Here is a 24,991-nt window from a genome sequence, read left to right on the forward strand (position 1 = left end):
GGCCTGGCCTTCCGGCCCCCGGGGGAAGCAGGAACAGAGGACCAGGCTGGGTGGAACCCGGAGCTTTATTTTCAATAGCCCCTGTCTGTGGGTGCCACCTGGAGTGTGTGGGTCACGTCGTCACCTGCGCCCAAACGTCTGCAGATCACATGACAGTCTAAAGGCTATACAGAAGGTCGGGGGCCAAGGCCACCAGGAGCCTTAGAAGGCCGGGAGCTAGGAGAGCTCGAAACTCGTGTTCATGCTGATAGCCTAACTCGGCTTCTCCCCGAGCACGCTCTTGCCGTAGTTGGGTAGCTTGAGCAGGTTGAAGCAGGTGGAGGCGGTGTGCAGCCGGCTCCCCCTTGCGGATGGTGAAGAAGCCCCGGAGGACGCTGCCCAGGGTGTCCCCAGTATCCGGATCATCTGGTACTTCCACACAGCAGATGGAGAATGGAGGCCTGAGGTGGGTGAATCCCAGGAGCAAGGTCCTGGAGCAGCTAGTCACAAACTTCCGGGACATGGCTCTCTCATCAGATGTGAACTCAGAGGCCAGAATATCCCAGAGTCAGATGCTCGTTCTGTGGCTTCCGTGAAAACCACCGTAGTACACCGTGTGCTGCTTTAGATCATACAGATCGATTTCAGCATTGTTGCCAGAGATAAGCCCCGGCAGCTCGGGAGTTGAGAACATCTGGATCCACTTGGGTTTGATGATGGACTGGAAGCTGCTAAGCTGCTAATGAGGACGGCTGTCTGGTTTTTAATTTGAGTGTGCATTTGAAAATGAGCCCTCAAATGAACGTAGCTAATTTTGTTTTCATTTGTGCCAGGTTTGGTCTTTCCGCCTGGAATCAGCTCAAGACACACAAGCTGGCCCATGACATCCTCATCATAAGACAGCGTCAGGCCCAGATCGGCGATGTCCCCATTGTAGCACTTAGGGAGGTGAGGTTTTTATAGAACTCAGAGTCCAGAGAAGGAAGTTCATCCACAGAGCTGTAGCAGACAGTGGGGTGGTGCCGAGCAGCTGGATCAGGACTGGTTGATTAGAACCTGCTTGTTTTCAGACAAAGCTGTGGCCTCATGCTGCCCCCTGGTGGTCTGATTTCACTTTAGGCAAATTTCTGTAGCTAATGGTTTCAAGCTGGGAAGGGAAAAAATATAAGGAAAGAAAAAGAGAAGAGGAGGAGTAATGAGATGAAAACTACTTGATTTCTGTATGATCCAATTGTTCACAGACTCACAGATATTTCCTCTTTCCACTTTTCCCTATATACATTTTATATTTATGATAAATCAGCGAAGATATGAATCCTGGGGCAGTTGGATCAGCATGAAGCATGACGATACTCCCTCTGGTCCATAGATGGGGTGCCAAGAGGAATTCAGGAGTGGGGTGAAAGCTTGCAGCAACAAAGCCAAGCAGAACTCTCGAGAGAATGAGATAATAGATTGGAAGTGCTTGGAAATATGAGTACTCAGTATTAGACTTATCATTATTTACTAGGCAACTTCACATTGGGCAAGATCATTTTTGTAAGCCTTGGTGATCTCTGCCCACCACTCAACCACTCAGCACCATGCTGAAAGCCAAATGTGTCAATATATGCAGTCCTTATGTCAGGGCCACAGAGTTTTTTTTTTTTTTTTTTTTTTTTTTGACAGGCAGAGTGGACAGAGAGAGAGACAGAGAGAAAGGTCTTCCTTTTCTGTTGGTTCACCCCGCTATGGCTGCTGTGGCCAGCGCACTGCAGCAGGCGCACCGCGCTGATCCGAAGCCAGGAGCCAGGTGCCTCTCCTGGTCTCCCATGTGGGTGCAGGGCCCAAGGACTTGGGCCATCCTCCACTGCCTTCCTGGGCCACAGCAGAGAGCTGGACTGGAAGAGGAGCAACTGGGACACAGAGGATTATCCCATTGATCCGCGGCACCGGCCAGGGCCACGGAGCTTTAACAGATCGCAGCCTCTGCTCACTCCTGTCCACTACCTATGCAGTAGAGTTACCCCAGCCTGGTAGCGTGTCTGCAAAAACTGAGGCGCTCATGTTTTAGAACATACTTTATTATCACCATGTAATTTACATAATGTATTACTTACTAGACAAATTTAAATAGCAAGTTTCCCTTATAAGCTACCTCTTAATGCTAAGGCTCAAGGAGAGTGGAAGTAAAGGGGTAGGCTACCCTGTGTATGGTGGGCCTCACTCACAGGCAAGTGGAGGATTGTGTTTCCATGGGTGAGACTAGGCTGAGCATGTAAAGTTCATGGGAAGTGGATGGGTCTTCCAGTCTAGACAGCTTGAAGAGAAGGGAAGTTACAAGATTAAACAGTCTCAAGGGGCTTTGCAACTCCAGAGAGCTTTTAAATCCTGGTTTGTAGACTTCATGATCCTTTAGCAGAGCTTTTCCAGGCTGGCAGTGGAGTCTTCTCATATCACTGTCAGTGATGACTTCTTTATATATTTAACTGCTTTTTTCCTTTTCTAAAAATTAAAGGGTTTGAGGAAGAGGGGAGGGAAGAAGGGAGAGAGATAGAGAGGAAGACACACACACACACACACACACACACACAGATCTTTCATTCACTGGGTCAGTCCTCAAATATCTGAAATGGCTGGAGCAGGGCCAGGTCTAATCCAGGAGCCTGAAACTCAGTATGGGTCTCCCTTGTGGGTGACTGATGAGGACTCAACCACTTGAGCCATCACCTGCTGCCTCCCAGGATGTGCATAAGCAAACAAAGCAAAGCAAAACAAAACAAAAAACAACAAAAACGGAAACTAGAGTTGAAGTTAGAGATGGGAGTGACATTCAAGTACTTCCTTATGGGACATGGGCATCTTAACCACCAGGCAAAATGCTCACTTCACTCTTTACTCTTTAACAAAAAAAGTGTTTTCCATTGGAGTTATAAAACCAGATCTTTTTAAATTAAAAGAAATTTTATTTTATTTGAAAATAAAATTGAAAAGCAGGAGAGAGAGAGAGAGAGAGAGAGAGAGAGAAAGATATTTTACATCCTCTGGTTCACTCCCCAAATCTCCCTCAAATGCCACAATAGCTGGAACTGGGTCAGGCCGAAGCCAGGAGCTAGGAACTCAGTCCAGGTCTCCCATGTGGGTGGTAGGGACCCAACTACTTGAGTCAGATCGCACATTAACAAGAAGCTAGAATTGGGAGCAAAGCCAGGACTTGAACCTGAGCATTCCACTATGGGATGTGGGCATCCCAAGTGGTGTTTTAACCACTGTGCCATAGACCTGCCGCTGCAGGACCAAATCTTAATTTTGTAATGAATATGTGGAGGGGATAAGGAATCGTTAGTGTAGAGGTTGATTTCTTTGACCTGCCAAAAGATGCCAGTCTGTACCTTCAGCTTCCATGTTGGGCATAACAGGCTTGTGTGTGACAGTGGCTCTGCTCTTCCCTCCCTCACAGGCCGTTGTTTGAGTGACATTTATTATATGTGCACTCTGATCCTAGAAACTCTACTTTGTCCTGTGTTCTGGGATTCCCTTCCTCTGCACCCCTGTTTGTGGTCACTGCTCAGTCTGAAAGGTGTCCAAGGCCAGGACTTCATGTTTCTCTTCATATTGACATAATCTAAGCTGGTCCCATGGCAGATCATTGTCGCTCCTTAGCGGAGCCCACTGCTGATGGTACACTGTAGCTCTGCTGCCCACTCCAGGTCCTGTTGTGCACGAACATCCTAGGCCAGCTGTGTATCACCCACCTGGCCAGCATTCTTGTTTTGCACTGATTCCAGACCCCTAGGTTCTGGAAGACCTTTAAGCAGAGTTCTGGAGGAGTACAGGGTGGGTGGTTGGTTAAAGTACCCATCCTGGAATGACTGAGATTTTGTGAAAGTGGAAATATAAATTCTTTCTGCCAACCTAGATAACAGAGAGAGATTCTTCAAAGGATAGTATTTATTTAGGAATAACAGAGAACTGCATAATGAACTGTGGTCATATACACAGAGAATGAGGCAGGTGGTAATTTTTAAAGGCACAAAGGGAGAAATCTATGCAACCTATTTTAATACAAAGCACATCAATCCGAGAGAGGCTACTCCCCCCCCCATCTGTTTTCCAACTGCAGCTCCTTCCTCACTAAATGATAATTTAAGGGCAAAAACGACTATTTCTTTGGAATTTTACCACCTGGCCATACATTTCTAAAATCTCTATTTACATTTATTTTATTGAAATCTTTATGTAAATGAAACTATAGCATATATATATACCAAGATGACTTTAATTTGTTTTTAAGAGAACAATATATGAGGTTAAGGTACAAAATTGAAGAATTTTCAGGGAACCAAACCAAATGTAATCCAAAAGTTTGTTGGCTCTATAGTAGGAAATGTTTAAGGTTTCCTGACCTAAATCTTTTCCCGCCAAGGATATGGCATTGTTTGCCATTGGTAGATGGTGTGTATTTGACATGCAAGGCTACTTGGGTCTAGAGAGGTGATTTAATTTATAGCACATGGTTCTTCTATTATTATTGGCTTAGTGGCTTCTAAAAGTGACCATAATGTTTTATTCTATTCTTCTATTTACCCTCTTAAACTGTGTTTGTATCTCAGAATTTAGATTACCGTAACCCAACATGGATATGTCAAAAGACTGTAGCTTAGGTAAGGGTTTGAGTATTAAGTGCCCCAGTGAAATGTTGGAAAACAACCAGTTCATAGCAAGATAGACTACAATTCACTTTTCTATTCTACTGAGGAAATCCAAGTGAAAGATGGGAACATTTCATCTTCATTTGAAAACGCTGAAATTTTATGATTACTTGGCCTAGAGAAAAAAGTGGGTTTAAAGTTTGGTAACAAAGCCGTATCCAGTGAAACTGAGGGTTTATCTGGGTGAGGGTAATTAGGCTGTTTTTTAAACTGACCATTTAGTTAGAGTTCTCTGTGAGCTCCTATAGGCTATGGATTCTTACTGTGGTGGTCATGGGAGGCTTCCATGAATGGGTGAGGATTGAACTGAACTCTGAAGGATAAGTTGGGGTTAACAGGGTAAAGCTGGGGGAGAGTTGCCTTAGTTCAGGAGACTTTTGGGCATAAGAGCCCCGAGGTAGGAAAGTACATAGTGCTTGCTTCCACAGAGTGAGGAAGGCCAGACAACTGGAATCAGAGAGGTTGGGTTGTTACATGTCTGCAGAAACAGGCAGGGGCCTACACCCCTCCACACTCCTTTTTTGCATTAAAAAAATCTGTTCTGCAAAGAATTACAGATGGTCAATGAACGTGTAGAAAAAATGCTGTGGGGAGCAACCCGGACTGGACTGAGTTACTGGAATTAAGACTTATTCTATGCATCTGCTCTCCCACAATGTGGCGCTGGGAGAGGAGCGTACAGCTTCTACCCAGCTGCCTCTCACCAACTTGACAAGCTGCAGGAGCCGCTCCTGATTGGAGGAGAGCAGCGTACTTGGCGTGTGGGTAGCAGAGTTGGGATTGGCGGAAGAGGACTATAAAGGAGGAGAGAGACAACATGCACCGGGAACATCTAAGGGGAACATCTGAGGGAACACCTGTGCAGCCCCCGAGAGAGCCGGCCGGCGGTGTGCCGCTCCCCCGTGGAAGTGGGGAATGTGGCAGGGGGAACCGCCCTTCCACGGAGGTGGAAGGGTCGGTAGCCAACCCGGGAAGAACCAGCAGCAAACCCGGGGAGGGCCGAGCAGACGAAAGAACAGCGCAGGGTCCTGTGTCGTTCCTCCACGAAGACGGGGAGCGACATAATGGTGCCGTGACTCGGATATGAAGCCTAGGCAGGGTTTAGTGTCGTTCCTCCATGAAGAGGGGGAGCGACAGATACCACTTCCCATTTACTAAGAAGATTATAATAAAAAAGATCCTAGCAGGTGTCAGCAAGGATATAGATAAATTAGAAGAACCCTGTACATTGCTGATAGGAATATGAAGTGGTTGAACAGTACTCCAGTTAATAGTGTTCCCATATGACCCAGCCAATCCCACTCTTACATATATACTCAAGATAAATGAGAACATAAGATTACACAAAATCTTGTGAATGGATATTTATAGTAACATTGTTCCTAGTCACCAAAAGGTAGAAGCAACTCCCAAATCCAACTGATGAATGTATAAACAAAATATGATCTATCCATTTGTATTTGTTTTCTAAAACCGCTGTCACAAAACACCTCACAAAGTGGGTGGTGGCATTTTACCTGTATGTATCATTGTATCCACATTTCCACCCTCCATAAGGACTCCAATTATACTGGATTAAGATGCATCCTACATGCTTTGTATTACTGCTAATGTCCCTATCACCAAACAAGGTCACATTTTCAGATACTGGGGATTAGGACATCAGCATATTGATTTTGGGATAGAGGGATGCAATTCAACCTACAATACTACATGATGGAATATTATCCAGCCATCAAAAGGAATGGAGTATTCATCATGCATGGCAAACCTTGAAGCTTTACACTAAGTGAAAGAAGCTAGACACAAAAACCCACATATTTTGCAATTCCCATCACATGACACATTCAGAATAGCTGAAAAGTAGCTTGTTGGTTGTTTACTTCTGGGAATGTTGAGGGTAATAGCTAAAGAGTACAGCAAATTTTGGAAGTGATTAAAATGTTCTAAAATTGATTGGTAAAGCTTAAAAGCCACTGAATTGTATACTTTAAATGAGTGAATTGTATGATATGTGAATTATATATCAATAAAACTATTGAAGAACAGTGTATAAATACATACATATTTATGTATGCATGTAATATATATATAAATCCAAAGTTTATTAGCTAGAAAAAAAGTCCATGTATTTTCTTTAAAATATAAAGGGAATCCGGCCGGCGCCGTGGCTCACTAGGCTAATCCTCCGCCTTGCGGCGCCGGCACACCGGGTTCTAGCCCCGGTCGGGGCACCGGATTCTGTCCTGGTTGCCCCTCTTCCAGGCCAGCTCTCTGCTGTGGCCAGGGAGTGCAGTGGAGGATGGCCCAAGTACTTGGGCCCTGCATCCCATGGGAGACCAGGAGAAGCACCTGGCTCCTGGCTTTGGATCAGCGCGGTGTGCCGGCCGCGGCGGCCATTGGAGGGTGAACCAACGGCAAAGGAAGACCTTTCTCTCTGTCTCTCTCACTGTCCACTCTGCCTGTCAAAAAAATAAAAAAATAAATAAAAATAAAGGGAATCCTAGAGAAAGTTTGTAGCTCTTGTTTTTTGCTTACAGAATTTGTTCCTATGGTTAGGATGTGCAGAGCACAATATATTTTAGGACAGGTAAGTAGCAAATATGTTGCACTAAGTTGCTTTCCTTACTCATGTAGTTTCTGAGGAAAGGGTGAGTTAGGTAACCTGTTGTAAGTTGGAACAGTTTTTATCCTTGTCTGTCTGGAAAATTAGGAAGACTTTATATATTCAAGGTAATTTTCCCTGCACCTAGGCTGGCTTTCTAAAGGACAGATGAAGATGGCATCAGGAGTGCTATCTGATATGGGAAAGTGGAAGAGGGGCAAATTCAGAGCTGGGGAGTGTTTGCACATCAGCTCCTGCCAAACAAAGATTCTGCTTCCAGAGCTCGCACATGCACAATTAGTGCTTAGTAACAACAGGGCTGGCCAGTCCCTGTGGGTGGAATTTATCAGTGAGCTTGTCCTAATGGTGACATTGGCTGCCACTTAGTAAGAGACAAACATGTGCCATGCCCAGGGCTGAGCATGCTTCACAGACATCTTTTTTTTTTTTTTTTTTTTTTTTGACAGGCAGAGTGGATAGTGAGAGAGACAGAGAGAAAGGTCTTCCTTTGCCATTGGTTCATCCTCCAATGGCCACCGCGGCTGGCGTGCTGCAGCCGGTGCATAGCGCTGATCCAAACCCAGGAGCCAGGTGCTTCTCCTGGTCTCCCATGCGGGTGCAGGGCCCAAGGACTTGGGCCATCCTCCACTGCCTTCCTGGGCCACAGCAGAGAGCTGGCCTGGAAGAGGGGCAACCAGGACAGAATCTGGCACCCCGACCGGGACTAGAACCTGGTGTGCCGGTGCCGCAAGGCAGAGGATTAGCCTATTGAGCCGCGGCGCCGGCTTCACAGACATCTTAACCATTCCTCAGATTCATTACCGTGGTAGGAAGATGGTGTCAGAGATGCTGGGGAGTGCCTTGGGCAGGGAGAAGAGATTGAGGCAGGAGTCCTAGGTAACAGTAACAGCAGCAAATGACTCCAGAGTCACTGGGTTCTCTTCAGAAGTCACAAGCATTAGTGTCCACACTCCAAGCTCACTCTGGAAGAACCACCTTGTTCTATAGACCAGGGACTGAGGATGAGGCTTCACGTGGGCCTACCTGGGCAAAATTCTATCCTGCAGTAGTTGGGTCTACTGGGTGCTTTAAAGCTATGCAAAGTATTTATTCACTCACATTTTTGTTAATTGTCGGTATAGAAACTGGTGAGGATTAAAGAGTAAATATATATAAAGGGGAGTAGGTAGAATGTCCTCCCTGGTATCTGGAGGTGAAAAGGAGGTGGGGAGTGGTTGTAGGTGGGCAGTGAGGAGTGCAGCTGGAGAGTTGTTAGTTAAAGTTGGTGTGGCAAGAGAAGCCGAGAAGTAGAGAGCACTCAGGGTGGTAGGGGCATCAGGGAAGTACTGAGGGAGAGGCACAGCGATAGGAGGACTCCTTGGAGTCTTCAAATTAATATAGTACTGGGGACTAGGGAAAAAGATTTAGAACTAGTTGTTGGAATAGATTTTAGCCTGATTTTAGTGCACCGAGGTACTGTATTTGGGATGAAGACATGGAAAGTGTATTCTTAGGGATGACTCTGGGAGGAAATAGTTGAAAAATATGGATTACTTGTGTCCTGTGCCTCCGAGAAATTACATTTACAGTTCAGTATTCTGCCCTGTTGTATCATCAAACTTATGCATGTGGAGCTTCTAGAAATACAAGTGCAGGGGGTAAGAGGTAAGGAGAGGAGCAAGTCAAGACTGATAGTACTTAAGTGATAACTAAATGAAATTATTGTTGGAGCCACAGTTGTGGTTTGAACTCAGATTCAAACTGCCATTCTACTGGATCCATTTCCTAAGAAGAATGAGCCTCCTTTGATGTGAAACAGACTAGTGTTGGATTCTAGAAGAATGGATCAAGTGAAGAAATTAGCTGAGTTGGATTATTTTATAATGTGTGTGTGAGTTTTACATCTTCTGGCATCAATTTTGATTTAGTACAGGATGGTAGTTCTGAGAACAGTTCTCAAAGTTCATCTATTAATAAAGATATGTATGGATTCTTTAGTTGTAGAAATAGAATTAATGGTAGCCTTTATTTTGGAATAATGCACATATCACTTATTGCTTGCAGACATATGAATTACTACTGTGGTTTTGGAGATTACTGAAAAGATACTTTCATGGTAAACAATTTCTAGCTGGCAAGCAAAGTGGCAAAACAGGGTAGCTGAAGACAGGGAAGACTTGTGTAAGTTTCTCAGTATCTCGCATCCTGTGGTGTAGGAGTTGTCAGTAGTATTTCAGAACCTTAGGCCTAGAATTTTCTGAGACCAGGATTCTGAAAATTTTTAATCTTTATTTTCCATTTTCATTTTGAATGCTTTTTTTGAAAGCTGGTTTTTCTCTTGCAATACATGGTCTCTGCACACTGCCCTGATGGATTGAGAGATTAGGCAGCTTGTGTGGCAATGGCTGGAGCATTGCCATAGGCACTGGCAATGGCTTAGGGACCTTGACAAATACATGAGGAGGAATGCCCAGTTCACTCATGATGATCCTTCCAAAGCTAGATCAGTGCTTTCAGATAAAAGTCAAAGTTTGACACATTGGGTCTGAACCGAAGGGAAAAAGTTGTCTTCTTTGGAACTCTTGTATTTGTCAATGATTCCCATCTCCATAGCAAAATAATAGCCATTAACAGCTAACACTCTCTGTATGCCAACCACAATCCCTAACTATAATCTAATTTTCATAACTTTGTGGGGGTGATATTCTTAAACAGTTGAGGAAAGTAAAGCTCAGAGAGACATGGAAATGGAATTAGATGGCCCATGCTCATGCAACTAGCATTCAGTACACACAATAGGAAAGTTCATTGCTGTTCCCTTTAATAATACATCTTAAGATGATGGAAATCTGGTCCTCTAAAAATCATCACTGAGCACTTACTAGACTCGAGGGATAGAGTCCTTACGAAGTCTACATTCTAGTAGGGAGAGAGAGAGGACACAAACACTACTTAGCATAGTGTGCCAGCTGGGGTCAGTGTCCTGGAGGAAAATGAATAGAGAACTAGGTTGTGTCCTCCAGGTACTGCATTAGATGGAATGGCCAAGAGAGACCCTCTGATACAGTACCATCTGAGCTGAGGGATGTGAAGGAAGGAGCAACATGACTATTTGTGGGAAGAAATGGTGGCCCTGAATCAAATGGCAAGGAGTGACCAGAGGGCTGCAAAAGCAGGGAGGCTGGTAGGGGAAGAAGTAACAGGGAATCAGATCACTCATAGCCTGGAGCCATGATGGAAGAGTCTGCATGCTGGATCCAAGAATCTTCCTAAAACAGTTCCAATTCAGATACGCTGGAAACCAGATATCAATTCCTATTTTAAAAATATATAACCTCCAAGTAAATATCTAACTAGATAAAGGGCCTGGAGGGCTGATGCCAGCCAGCAGCCAGCATTGATCTTGATGATCATGAGATGCCAGTGTAGTTCTAGGCTCTTGGGTACTTTAATGACTCTTGCATGAATGCTGCAGCTCTCCAGTTGGGAGGCTGGTCTGTGTGATGATTGATTCTCATGAAGAGGTTGTTCACAACTACCAAAGCCTATTGTTTTCTACAGTTGGGGAACTAGGAGAGTCTCTGGCCAAGAAATCTTCTTTTTGAAAAGAGATTTATTTCTCTGAAAAACAGGATGTTGGGGCAGGGTGTGGTGGGAAGAAAAAGAGAGAGGGAGAGGGAGGGGAGCGGGAGCAGGAGAGGGAGAGGGAGAGAGAGTGAAAGAATCATTTTTCTGCTGGTTAATTCCCCAAATGGCCACAGGAACGCCATCTGGATCTCCCATGTGGGTAGCAGGGGCCAAAACACTTGGCCCATTGCCTGATGCCTTCCTAGGTGCATTACTACAAAGCTGGATAGGGAGCAGAGCAGCCAGGACTTGAACAGGCATTCTGATATGGGATGTCAGCATTGCAGGTGGTGGCTTAATCTACTAGGCCACAACACTGGCCTTGGAATCTTCTTCTACTCAGGGTAAGAGTGAGGCTGTGTGCTCGCTGTCATTCTTCCCTATGTTTGTGGTGTGAGGAAGAGGTGAGGATGAAGTTGCAGGGTGACAAGAGAGTGATTGCTCCTATAGGAAAATAATTGATGCAGACTTACCTGCTAAAAAGAGGTGCATGGAAGGTGAAGAGTCACATTCAACTAAGTTTTCAAGTATTAGATTTGTGGTGAGTTTCCCAGACACAATAATGTGACACTGAATTGACTCCCAGGGAGTGTTTAAATATCTGTTTAACGTTACCATATGTTGTGAAGCTGGGGATGTGAGTTGGGGTATTGGATGCTTTACTCAGGTACTGATTGTGCTCCTGCATGTATGACAGCAGAAGAATGGAAAGACAATGAGCACACAAGCTGACTTTCTTCTGTGGAAACTGTCGTTCTAAGGGAAGAAACAGCACTGCCACAACGCTGTGGTGCTGTGCCAAGGCACTGACAACAACCCTTTCTGTAATCTCTAGTCTTCCAAACAACTTTTGATTCGTTCTTCAATTTGTTTTAGCCAAAATTTAGGAACAACTTAAGCATCCATCCACTGATGAATGGATAAAGAATATGTTGTAAATATATACAATGGGTGTAAATATATACAATGGGTGTGGGTAGCCATAAATAGATGAAATATTATCATTTGCAACAAAATACTTGGAAATGAAGGTTACTATGTTAAGTGAAATAAAATAAGTGTAGAAAGACAAGTATCATATGATTTACTAGTATGTGGAAACTGAAAAAAAAGGTGATTTCATAGAAATTAAAATCATAATGATGGGGGCTGGTGCTGTGGCATGGTAGGCTAAGCCTCTGTGGCACATTTTATATGGGCAGGGATTTGTGTCCTGACTGTTCTTCTTCCAATCCAGCTCTCTGCTTATGGCCTAGGAAAGCAGTGAAAGATGGCCCAAGTACTTGGGCTCCTGCACCCATGTGGGAGACCAAGAAGAAGCTCCTGGCTCCTGGCTTCAGCTCGGTTGAGCTCTGGCTGATGCAGCCATTTGGGGAGTGAACTAGTGATGGAAGACTTCTCTCTGTGTATCTCCCTCTCTCTGTGACTCTACCGCTCAAATAAACAAATAACATCTTTTTTTTTTTTTTTAAATAATGATTGTTATTTGAAGTTGGGGAGGGAGGGGACAAGATTGACTAGTGAGTACTAGGCTATTGCCAGATAGAAGTAAGAAATTCTGGGGTTCTATTGCATGGTAGGGTGTCTATAGATAATATTAATTTACTATAAATTTGTCTTTTAAAAGAAAAAAATGAAAGATAGGATTTTAGATGCTTCTACCACAAAGTGACAAATTGTGTTTCACCTTTTTTGTCTTAATAAAGGGAGTGTTTTTTTTTTCTTGTAAATGGCTATAAATGATGTATTGGTAGGAATTACTGAATTCTTAAGCCACTTTTATAAGGATCCTAGGCTACAACCCTGTTAACAGTCAGTTAATTTTCCTTGCTTGGAAACTGGGGAATGAGTGGATAAGAATTATGATTTTAATTTGACCTAGGTTTGAATGTTAGTGATACTGATACTATCTGGGAGGGGCCAGAAAATGTTACAATCTGCAAGTTTTGAAGTAATAAATACGTTTATTCGGATTAGACATTATGAAGTGTATACATATATCATCATATACATACTCCATAAATATATACAATTAAAATATGTAGTCAGGATTCAACCTTAACAAAATCGCTTTGAGATCTTATTGAAATATCTAGTAGGTTTTGAGATGGTCCTGAGAACTTTTTTTTTTTTTTTTTTTTTTTTCCTAGAGTCCTCACACAACTTTGATTCAAGCACATCTTTTGAGGACTAGGAACAATCTACCATGTACCAGGAAACCACTAGATGTGTGGAATATCTCTGGGAGCCATTCTTCAATCTAGAAAGCTGTCAAAGAGGAAATGAGCGAAGTGGGGAAGGGCCCAAGTATAATGTTAACTGCACATTAATAAATTATTATCTGAAGACAAATTTAGGTGTTGAGGTTATGTGGAAAGGGCAGTAAACATCTCCTTTCCTCTCACACCCTCTGATGTCACCTCTGGTATTTATAATGGCTGGGGAATCTTAAATCTACAACTAATGAGCACAAACACCTAAAAAATATAAAATCTAAGAACTCTGTGACAAGGTTAAATTTTTTTGAGGAGGGGGGGAGCATTGACTTGCGTTGATAAACACAAACTCTGCTAAGTAAGTTATATGGTTTCTAAGAGATCAACAGATATTACAAAGCAGATATTACCATCTCATAACTTTTCTTTGGAATGTGCTCTTTCCCCAAATGCCCAGAAATGGCAAAATGGAGACTAGAGTTCAGGTCTCTTGCTGTCTTCTTTTGTGGCCACTAAAATAGTGTCTGTGTTTTATTTAAACACACATGGAGACAGGGTGGGCAAGGGCTAAAGCATCTGCTTTTCTTTTTGAGCCACATGAATTCCTTCTTGCATGTTACTTTCTTAAATTCCAACTTAATTCATGCTGTATTGTAAACCAGTCTCACTACCCGTATTACCATAATGAACATTATATCCTAACAGTTTAGTGTTGATTATGTGAAGTAGTGCCCTTCAGAACTTAAGTTAGTTTTAAAGTGATTTTTTGCCACATAATATATTTTAAGAGTGAATTAAGTGACAAATTGTGTTTCACCTTTTTTGTCTTAATAAAGGGAGTGTTTTTTTTTTCTTGTAAATGGCTATAAATGATGTATTGGTAGGAATTACTGAATTCTTAAGCCACTTTTATAAGGATCCTAGGCTACAACCCTGTTAACAGTCAGTTAATTTTCCTTGCTTGGAAACTGTGGAATGAGTGGATAAGAATTATGATTTTAATTTGACCTAGGTTTGAATGTTAGTGATACTGATACTATCTGGGAGGGGCCAGAAAATGTTACAATCGGCAAATTTACGATGCTGAAAAAGTAACAGGAGAGGAATCAGAATTGTGCCCCAGCACAGAATTTATATAGTTGCTTGAATGATATCACCTCAGTGGAAGTCCAGGATGTGGTGAAAGGTGAGCAGGAAATGATCTTAGTTATTTATTTGGAGTCAAGCTGTGTCTTTGGGAATATCAAGTGTCTACTTAGAATGCATTGCGTGATTATTTATAAGTTTGGGTTCAGAGAATTATGGAAATGCAGCAGTAAGCTTGGGGTTGCTGTCATACTATCACATTAGTAAAGATGATTTGTGCAGGGGGACAGAGGAAAGTGTTGGAGTCCCAACTCAAGAACACTACCTTTTTGACTACAAGCAAATTCTTAACACTGCAAGCTCCTCCTTTCTGTTGTTTGTGGGACAATGGTAGAAGATAAAATATGCAAAAATGCCTGGACAGGTGTATGATTCAGCTGGGGTAGGCAGTGTTGTTTTGGTACTTGATATCTGATTGGTGGCACTGAGCTTCCTAGACCACTTCTCGGGAACCACTTCGTGGCACCAGTGAGGCCCAAGCCACAAAGACAGGAAGAAAGCAGAGCCCAAATAGGTATTGAGGGAGTTGTTTCTGGTCTCAATCCAGAAAGATAGGGTTCCAACCTTTGTCTCTAAGTCCTTTTTTTTTTTTTTTTTTTTTTTTTGTGGCTGGACTTTGTACATTGTTATTCTCAAGTTCAAACAAATTCAAAACTTTATTATATGTTGTTACTAAATGAGGTGTTCCTTCCTGAAATCTTCAATAAGTCAGAGGAGAGTTTTTATTTGGAATTCTACTTTTTGTTACCCTCAAAGAATGTAAAGTATGTAAATTTCCCCAAAGGTTATATCAAAACTCAATGCATGGGGCTGGCATCGTGGTACAGTAGGCTAAGCCTCCACCTGTGGAGCTAGTATCCTATATGGACGCGGTTTTTGTTCCAGCTGCTCCTCTTCCCATCCAGCTCTCTGCTTGTGACCTGGGAAAGCAGTAGAAGATGACTCAAGTGCTTAGACCCCTGCAGCTATGTGGGAGACCAAGAAGAAGCTCCTGGCCCCTGGCTTCAGACTGGGCCAGCTCTGGCCATTACTGCCATTTGGGGAGTGATTCATTGGATAGAAGACATTTCTGTCTCCCCCTCTCTGTCTGTAACTCTTCCTCTCAAATAAATAAACACAATCTTAAAAAAAAGTCAAAGCATTAGGATCTGTGTGGATGCTCTCCAGATGTGGTAGGTGAGCTTAAGCTTTCTGAACTTTTCTGGGCAGCCTTTCCAGAGGGCTCCTGAGGTTTCCTGCCCTTTGGTCCTTAGATGCAGAATTCTCAGGGATTAGAGAGGACCTGATTCTCTCCACCATGGAAGGTTGTTGTGCACACTCAAAGGTGGTCTCCTTGTCTCATTGGAAAAGTTCAACTGGATCTTCAAAGAGCCTGCTCAATTTTCATTCAACTTCATCATCAACCAGATTCTACATTTCTTGCCTGTCATCCTAGTGTCATTTGCTTGTCAGAAATAATTTATTGTTTCTCAGAAATAATTTTCCTTTGGCTATGCTAAAGCTACCTTCTCTTCTTGAGGCAAATTTGCCCCCAGGGAATCATGGTCCACATTGGTTCTTGTTATCTGGTAAAATGCTTTATTGAGTGGTATAGATACTGTCACTATCCCAGAACCATGCATGTAGTGATTAACATTTTTGATATTTTTTGTTTGACTTACTTGAAAAAAGTCATAAATTATGGATGATGCTTTACAACAGTGCTCATAGTCTTCTTTGTATTTTTATGTTTTTTTTACAAGTCATTTTGTAAAGCAATCTTGGCTCTTTGGGCAATGGTTGATTTTGATCCCAGCTCTCTGGTGCCTGGACTGAGTCTGAATGAGTTTAAACCATGGTAAATGAGTTTTGGTAAACCAGTTCACCTAGGTGTTTACATAAGTCCCAGGCAACCTGCAAAACTCTATTGTCCTTTCATAGCATGAATGTTTTTTTTTTTTTTTTTACCTCCAGAGAAGGGAAGGTATATTAATCTAATCTGTTTTATGTTAGTACAACAAAACACCAGAGGCAGGATAATTTGATTTTTTAAGGAAGTTTTTATTTAATAAATATAAATTTCATAGGTGCAGCTTTTAGAATATAGTGGTTCTTCCCCCCAAACCCACCCTCCCAAACCATCCCATATCCTACTCCCTCTCACATCCCATTCTTCATTAAGATTCATTTTTAATTATCTTTATATACAGAAGATCACCTCTATACTAAGTAAAGATTTCAACAGTTTGTACCCACACAGACATACAAAGTATTAAATACTGTTTGAAGACAAGTTTTACCATTAATTCTCATAGTACAACTCATTAAGGACATAGGTCCTACATGGGGAGCAAGTACACAGTGACTCCTGTTGTTAATTTAACAATTATTACTCTTATTTATGACATCAGTGATCATCAGAGGCTCTTGTCATGAGCTGCCAAGGCTATAGAAACCTTTTGAGTCCACAAACTCTGTCATTATTTAGACAGGGCCATAAGTAAAGTAGAAGTTCTCTCCTCCCTTCAGAGAAAGGTACCTGCTTCTTTGATGGCCCCTTCTTTCTCACTCACAGAGATCTTTCATGTAGGCCATTTTTTTGCCACAGTGTCTTGGCTTTACATGCCTGAAATGCTGTCATGGACTTTTTAGCCAGATCCAAGTGCCTTAAGGGCTGATTCTGAGGCCAGGGTGCTATTTAGGGCATTTGTCATTCTATGAACCTGCTGGGTGGTCTGCTTCCCATGAGGATAACATGATTTTAAAAAGATGTTGATCTAGCTCACAGTGCTGTAGGTTCAAGGGCATGGTGATTCCATCAGCTTGGCTCTGGTGAAGGCCTAATAGCAGAAAGGCATCACACTGGAACAAGAGATCACATCCCCAGGCAGGAAACCAAAGTGTGAGATTGAGTAATCAGATGACTATTGTAACAAGAGAACTGCCCTAATCCCTGGCTCAGGACCTCAGGACCTCCCACTAGCTTCCATCTCTGAATGCAGTCCTCCTGGGGATCAAGCCTTGGACACTAACACATGAACCAGTGGAGGACAAACCAAATTCAAATCATAGCAGATGTGTTTTTTTTTTTTAATTTAATTTTTTTTAACTTTTATTTAATGAATATAAATTTCCAAAGTACAGAATATTGATTACAATGGCTTCCCCCCATAAGGTCCCTCCAACCCGCAACCCTCCCCTTATCCACTCCCTCTCCCCTTCCATTCACATCAAGATTCATTTTTGATTCTCTTTATATACAGAAGGTCAGTTTAGCATACATTAGGTAAAGATTTCAACAGTTTGCTCCCACACAGAAACATAAAGTGAAAAATAATGTTTGAGTACTAGTTATAGCATTAAATCTCAATGTACAGCACACTAAGGACAAAGATCCTACATGAGGAGTAAGTGCACAGTGACTCCTGTTGTTGACTTAACAACTTGACACTCTTGTTTATGGCATCAGTAATCACCCTAGGCTCTTGTCATGAGAGCAGATGTGTTTTTATTTAATGTCAGGCACATTTACATTAGTGCCTCACCTGTGAATTGTGACTCTCTCTTGAGGGGTTTGTTCTGCATGTCATGGGACTCATTTGCTTAATTTGTTGTATTACTTTAGAGAAGAATTTCCTCCCTTTTTTACTTGGAAGCACATTTTCAGGGGATTCTCTAAAGAAGCAACCATGTTTTCTTATTAATAAATGTGTTCTTGTTACGGGTGAAATGGCAGCGGAGAAAGATTACCTCGGTTCTTTGTCTCATATGGGAGCAGAATTTCCAAATGGACAAGGCAGAGAGCAAAGCAAGATTTATTTAAGTCAGAGATCTCCTGCCAAAGTGGCCAAAAGGGGCGCTCCAAGAGAGGCAAAACCTGAAGGGGCTGGTGGTAGTGAGGTTTTTAAGCATGATTTTGAGAGAAAAACTTACAATAAGCTAACTCTCAGATATAAGGTGGAGAAAAAAAAACCATGAAAAAACCTGATTTGTATATTATTTACCCTTTCTGGCTTGCTTATGATAAAACAAAAGAGGGGTAGGTAACTTGTTTTTACAGTAAAGTGGGATGATGGAATCTGGAATCACCACTGTCTTGCTATTCTCATGATACAATTGGAAGCTCCCAAGGAGTGGAACTTTTGTTTAGCTAAAGGTAGTTTTTGGGGAGAAACCTGCCACGCAATAAAACACTCTGCTCTTCTTAAAGGTAACTTTTGGGGAAAGCAACCATTTTGCACCCTCTAAGGGGGATTCTCCTTTCCTCATTTTCCACGGGGACCAATTTGTCTATTGACCTGTTTGGCTCCTCACAATCTCAAGAGAATAGTGCTTTGCAGTGGTTTACCTAACCTGGCCTGCTGCATGTTTTCTGAAAGTCCTTCTTTGGGTGAATCATCATACTACTTGCTCAAAGTTTTGATGCAATCAGTTGGGTCACCTGGGATTTCCTGCTGGTATGAGGAGTCAGATGGGGTAATAGGGAGTCAACTTGGTCCTTTGGAAACTGAGGCGCAGAATGCTTGCTTCCCCCAAAAGTTATCTTTAGCAAGGTCAAAAGTGCCAGCCCCACTCCTTGGGAGCTTCCAATTTTACCATGAGACTAACAAGGGAGTGGCGACTCCATCCTTCTGTGCTCCCAGTTTACTGTAAAAACAAAGTTACATATCCCACCCCTTGGCAAATAAGATTACAGATCAGGTCTTTTGATGGGATTTGTTATTGCCTTGTAACTGAATGTCAAACTGATTATCAAGTTTTTTCTTCCCAAAAATTGTGCTTAGAAACTCCACTATCACCAGCCCCTTCAGATTTTGCCTCTTGGAGCCTCCCTCCTGGCCACTCTACCAGGTGGTCTCTGACTTAAATAAAACTTGCCTTTAAATACATCTTGTTTTATCTCTGGCTTATCCTCCTGGAAATTCTTCTTCCATGTGAGACAAAGAACCGACGTAATCTTTTCTCTGCCACCGTTTCACCTGTAACACCAGGATTGTGTGATCTCAAGTTACAGGAGTTCTTGGCATTAGGCTCCCTCTCCAAATCACTTGGTCTGAGAAGTCCTGATAATGGCTTTGTAGCTGCTGATGCTAAAATGGTGGCCCTGGAGCTGAACTCTGAGTCCTGAGTTCCTGCTGTTTCTTAATGAGGACCTTCAGCTCTGTCACTAAGTCCTTCTGTGGACTTGGGTTGAATTTATTTCAGTCATGATGTAAACCCCTGGTTAGTCAGTTATCTTTTTCTGTGGAAGTCTATTCTTGCTATTTGCTCTAACTTCTGGCACCAGTCTCATTTTCAGAAGGGAAGACGCGATATGCAAGTGTAGCACTGTTTTAAAGCAAGCTTGGAAGTTTGTTACTTATGAAAACAGCTGCAAGGAAGAGTGTGGCCTAGTTTATTGAGTTTTTCACTTCCCCAGCCATGGATACCATGTTTGCATGAAAATCTTATCTGGGGCCAGCGCCGCGGCTCACTAGGCTAATCCTCTGCCTTGCGGCGCCAGCACACCAGGTTCTAGTCCTGGTCGGGGCACCGGATTCTGTCCCGGTTGCCCCTCTTCCAGGCCAGCTCTCTGCTGTGGCCAGGGAGTGCAGTGGAGGATGGCCCAAGTGCTTGGGCCCTGCACCCCATGGGAGACCAGGAGAAGTACCTGGCTCCTGCCATCGGATCAGCGCGGTGCGCCGGCCGCAGTGCACCGGCCGCGGCGGCCATTGGAGGGTGAACCAACGGCAAAAAGGAAGACCTTTCTCTCTGTCTCTCTCTCACTGTCCACTCTGCCTGTCAAAAAATAAAAAAAGAAAAAGAAAATCTTATCTGGAATCTACCCTAGAAAAACACCTGAAAGTGAAGCTGCTCTGTTGGAGGGGGATGGGGACATTTATGGTGAGGAGAGGGTTTCAGGGGTTCCTGGAAAGCCCCGCTGGGCCCCTGACCTGCCTGTCAAAGTTATCAGCATCAGCAGAGGAGATGATTGCTTGGGTTTCTTGATGCTGTTGCCCAGGCACCTGTTTCCAAGACATCTGCAATATAATGGGAAGTAAGCACCATTCCCATTCTCCCAGGTTCTATGTTTTGTTGGTATGTTGTTTTTGATGGGCAGTAAGCACATAATCCCAAAGGATATGTATTTATATTATTTTAACTAAATCAAAAGGCTTTTGAATTTTGGATTTTTCACCCATTATAAATATGTATAATTATTTTGAACCAAGCAAGCATGTGATTTTAATTTTTAAAAAATTTGTTTGTTACTAATTGGGAATAATTTTCTTCTGAAAGGTTAAAGACTCCCTTGTTTATTCCTAGATTACAAGTGGAGTTCATGCAGAGTGCTGCAGGGGCATATACCATGCTCTCTGCAGGGACTTTAACCTGGGCTTCATCCCACATTCACACTGCCCTTTCTCTCCCTGGCTTCCAGCACCAGGATTGTTCCCACCTGCTCTGCATACCACCATACTGTGAACACTGGGGCCAGCATTTAAGCATAGCTCAGCAGCTCTAGAGTGCTCCACACTCTAGGGGCCAGAGGGCCAGCATGCGATTGGAGTTGGAAGCAAGGTAGGAAGCATGGCACTGGCCCTCGTAGCCAGGGGCAGGGGCTCTTGGTGTCCTAGAATGGGTGGATGTAGGGGAAGGCCCTACACACACACAGTGCTTGTTGGCACCCTGGCACTTCTGGCCAGCTTGATTGCACTAAGAGTGGAGTATCTCAAAAGTTGAGACATGCAGTGGTTGGAATGTTTGTGCCCCTCTTCAAACACCTGGAAATTTAATCCCCAGTGCATCAGTGCCAAGGAGTGCAACCCTTAGAAGATGCTGAGGTCTGAGGGCCTTGTCCTTGTGAGGGGATTAGTGTCCATATAAAAGAGCTTGAGGCAGTAAGTTTTGTCTCTTGTGTGTCTGCTATTCCACCATGTTAAGCCAATTAGACCTCATTTTGTTCATGTAGTTTCCAGCCTCCAGAAAGGTCAAGAAGGAAACTGTTGATGGAGTTCTGATTTTATTCCATTGTGGCCCAAGAACATACCTGGTTTTATTTAAGCCTTTGTAAATTTTTTGAGATTTATCTGGCCAATCATGGAGACTGTTTCATGTGTGCTTGAGAAGAAGGTGAATTCTGGTACTTTTGGATGGAGTGCTCTATAGAAGTGTTAGGTCTGGTTGGCAATAGTATTGCTCAAGTCTTCCATTTCCTTGTTGATCTTCTGTCTTCTTGTTGTATCCAATTTTGAAAGGTGGATATAGACATATCCTACTATTCTTTTTTATTTTTTTAAAGAAGAAAATAATTTATCATTTATTTATTTGAAAGGAGGGGGAGAGAGAGAGAGCATGAGAGCGAGCTCCCATCTGTTGGTTCATTCCCAATATCTGCAAGAGCCAGGACTGATTCAGGTTAAAGCCAGGAGCCAGGAACTTAATCCAGAACTTCTTTATGGGTGACAGTGACCCAACTACTGGAGCCGTATCCATTACCAGGAAGCTGGAATGAGGAGCAGAGTTAATTAGGATTTGAATCTAGGTATTCTTAATATGGGATGTAGGTATCCCAAGAGGCATCTTAATTGCTATGCCAAATACCTGCTCTGTCAAACATCTGGGTAGAGCAGTGGCCAATATTACAACCCAAACTTGGCATTCTTAGAGAATTGGTACAGGAACAATTGGAAAAGGGACACATAGAGCTCTCCACTAGACCTCACAACATGCCCATTTTTGTGATACCAAAGAAACAGGGAAAATATAGGCTACTACAGGATTTGAGAACCATCAACAAAATCATAAAAAAAGATGGGGACATTCCAGGCTGGCATTCCCTATCCAGGGGGCATTCCTAATGGATACCACATAGTTACCATTGATATCAAAGATTGCTTCTTTTCCATTCCCATCGCAGAGGAGGATAAGGCCTACTTCACCTTTACAGTATGGAAACCCAATTTTCAGCTCCCTGCCAAAAGATTTCAGTGGACAGTACTCCCACAAGGCATGAAAAATAGCCCTGCCGTTTGCCGAAGATATGTTTCTCATGCGACCAGCACACTTAAAGATCAGTGCTTGGTCATACATTATGTGGATGATATCTTACTGCTCACAAGAATGTGGCAACTCTGAAGGCCTAAGTGAGACAGTAAGAAATTTACAATTCCTGGGTTTGTCTATTGCCACAGAAAAGGTACAACACTTTCCTCCCTTTCAATTCCTGGGTTATCAAATCTCCTCCCATATATCTCCATTGGGCCCAAACCTAAAAGTCAAGCATTAAAACTCACTTAATGAACTTCAGCAACTATACAGCCAAATCAATTGGCTGAAGCCCTTCCTTCCCCTAACACCTGCAGAGCTTAGACTGCTATTCGATTTACTGACTGAGGGGAATAGCCCTTCTTCAAAAATCACATTGACGTCAGCAGCCGAATCCACTACAGAAAAGATCAACACCCAGTTGTCAAAAAAAAAAAATTTTTTTTGACAGGCAGAGTGGACAGTGAGAGAGAGAGACAGAGAGAAAGGTCTTCCTTTACAGTTGGTTCACTTTCCAATGGCTGCTGCGGCTGGCGCACCACATTGATCCGAAGCCAGGAGCCAGGTGCTTCTCCTGGTCTCCCATGGGGTGCAGGGCCCAAGCACTTGGGCCATCCTCCACTGCACTCCCTGGCCACAGCAGAGAGCTGGCCTGGAAGAGGGGCAACCGGGACAGAATCCGGCACCCTGACCGGGACTAGAACCCGGTCTACCGGCGCCGCAGGCTGAGGATTAGCCTGTTGAGCCATGGTGCCAGCCAGTTGTCAAATTTAAAAACCTTTAGATATGACCCTCAGGTGCCTCTATTTGTCATAACCATATCTACCCTTAAGGCCTCTTTAGGAATTATTTGGCAACAACATGGACCACTTTTTTGGGTGCACATAGCCTGGAGCGAGTGTCATAAAATAGTTAACAAAGTAGATACCATCCTTAAGATGGGACTTAAGATATTATGCCAATAAGATATTTAACACAGAACCAAACATAGTGGTCCTACCCCTATCACAATTAGAACTGTCCACATTGATGCAGAATAGCATGCTCTTTCAAACTTTAATGATGAATTTCCCAGGACAGGTTGACAATCACCTGCCAGTGGACAGGCTACTCCAGATGTTACAAACCTTAGAAATAGACTATCCAAAACATGCTTTCCCTGCTAATCAATCTATACCCATGACACTGTGTGCATTTACAGACACCAACAAGTCAGTGTTTGGAATAGTGATCAAATTCTCAACAGAAAAAGATAAGATCCATGTAGAACCCCACAGGGGATCAGTACAGTTGGGAGAAATAAGGGCAATAATCAAGGTTCTACTCCTTAGCCAGGATGGGCCGGTAAATATATTTTCGGACAGCAAATACTCAGTACAGGTAGCAAAGACGATCTCTTTTGCAGTCTTTAAACTGACCAATAAGCCAATTGACCAGATGTTTACAACACTTAAAGAGCTAACTGAGAACAGAAAACACCCATGGTATATATTACACATAAGATCACAAACTGGGTTACCTGGCTTTATTTTTCAAGGCAACAAAAAGGTTGATCATCTTATCTCCTGCAACACGGCTTCCATTGGACACATAGAACAAGCCCATATTCTACACCAAAAATTTCGTATGTCAGCAAGCAACATAAAATTGCTTTTTCCGGAGCTAACAATGAGCCAGTGCAAACACCTAATGCACTCTTGCAAGAATTGTGCACCCCTCACCCCGTTAGGCCCACTGCAACAAGCAGGAGTGAATCCGCGAGGCCTTGCTCCTAATAAGCTCTGGCAAGTGGATATCACCCACATTAACTTCTTTAGTAAACTTAAGTTTGTCCATGTGGTGGTAGATGCTTATTCAAAGGCTGTATTTGCAACAGCCCAACCTGGAGAAAAGGCTAGTAATGTGATAAAGGCAGTTAAGTCAGCCATGCTGGTCCTTGGTGTCCCCTGGACCATAAAGACTGATAACGGGCCAGCGTATACATCACAGGAATTTAATTCCTTCCTGAGGTCGTGGAACATACAGTCTGCCACAGTTATCCCATACAACCCACAGGGACAGGCAATCATTGAAAGAATTCATAGGACAATTAAAGATCTCTTACAAAGACAGAAAAACAATCATATTTCCCCAGACTCACAGCTTGCTTTGAATGAGGTCCTCTTCACTATCAATTTTCTTACTTTTGATTCCCAAGGGATCAGCCCAGCTTATAAACACTGGGGATCCTTTTCTTCCCAGACCCCAGCCCCTATGGTTAGGTGGAAAGACCCCCTGACAGGAGAATGGAAGGAACCACACCTTCTGCTAACCAAGGGCCGAGGATATGCTTGTGTCTTTCCAGAGAATGCGGGACAGCCAATTTGGGTACCAGCCAGAAACATCAAGCCTGCAACTGACAGTCAACCAGAACCAGCTGAATAAGACTGAGAGTCCGCCTTGTTAGCGGGCACACCTGCCCTATCGTCCTACCCTGAGAAACTGCCCATAGCCACATCTGTTACTGTTTTATACACCACTTAGCTCCAGTCAGCCACTCAAATGGCCCATAGCCTGCATGTGGTCATGCAATTCCTGATTACCATTGTTCCTCATTCCTATCCCTATCTGAGCAAGCACTCCTGTGGTCTCCCATTTTGAGTGCTGGTTAGTCAATGATGGGTAAGATCCTTTGGAGGACAACCTAAGACAGGCACAGCTGCATATGGAGACCACATGGA

At 43.2% G+C, this 24,991-nt stretch overlaps 1 pseudogene; it reads right to left on the reverse strand.

The window, feature by feature from the left end:
• Positions 1-216: 216 nt before the first annotated feature.
• On the reverse strand, positions 217-23,876 carry LOC103349781 (ubiquitin-protein ligase E3B pseudogene; annotated as a pseudogene).
• Between the last annotated feature and the right edge of the window lie 1,115 nt (positions 23,877-24,991).

Source organism: Oryctolagus cuniculus, chromosome 5 (genome assembly GCF_964237555.1).
Source record: "Oryctolagus cuniculus chromosome 5, mOryCun1.1, whole genome shotgun sequence".
Taxonomy (NCBI): domain Eukaryota; kingdom Metazoa; phylum Chordata; class Mammalia; order Lagomorpha; family Leporidae; genus Oryctolagus; species Oryctolagus cuniculus.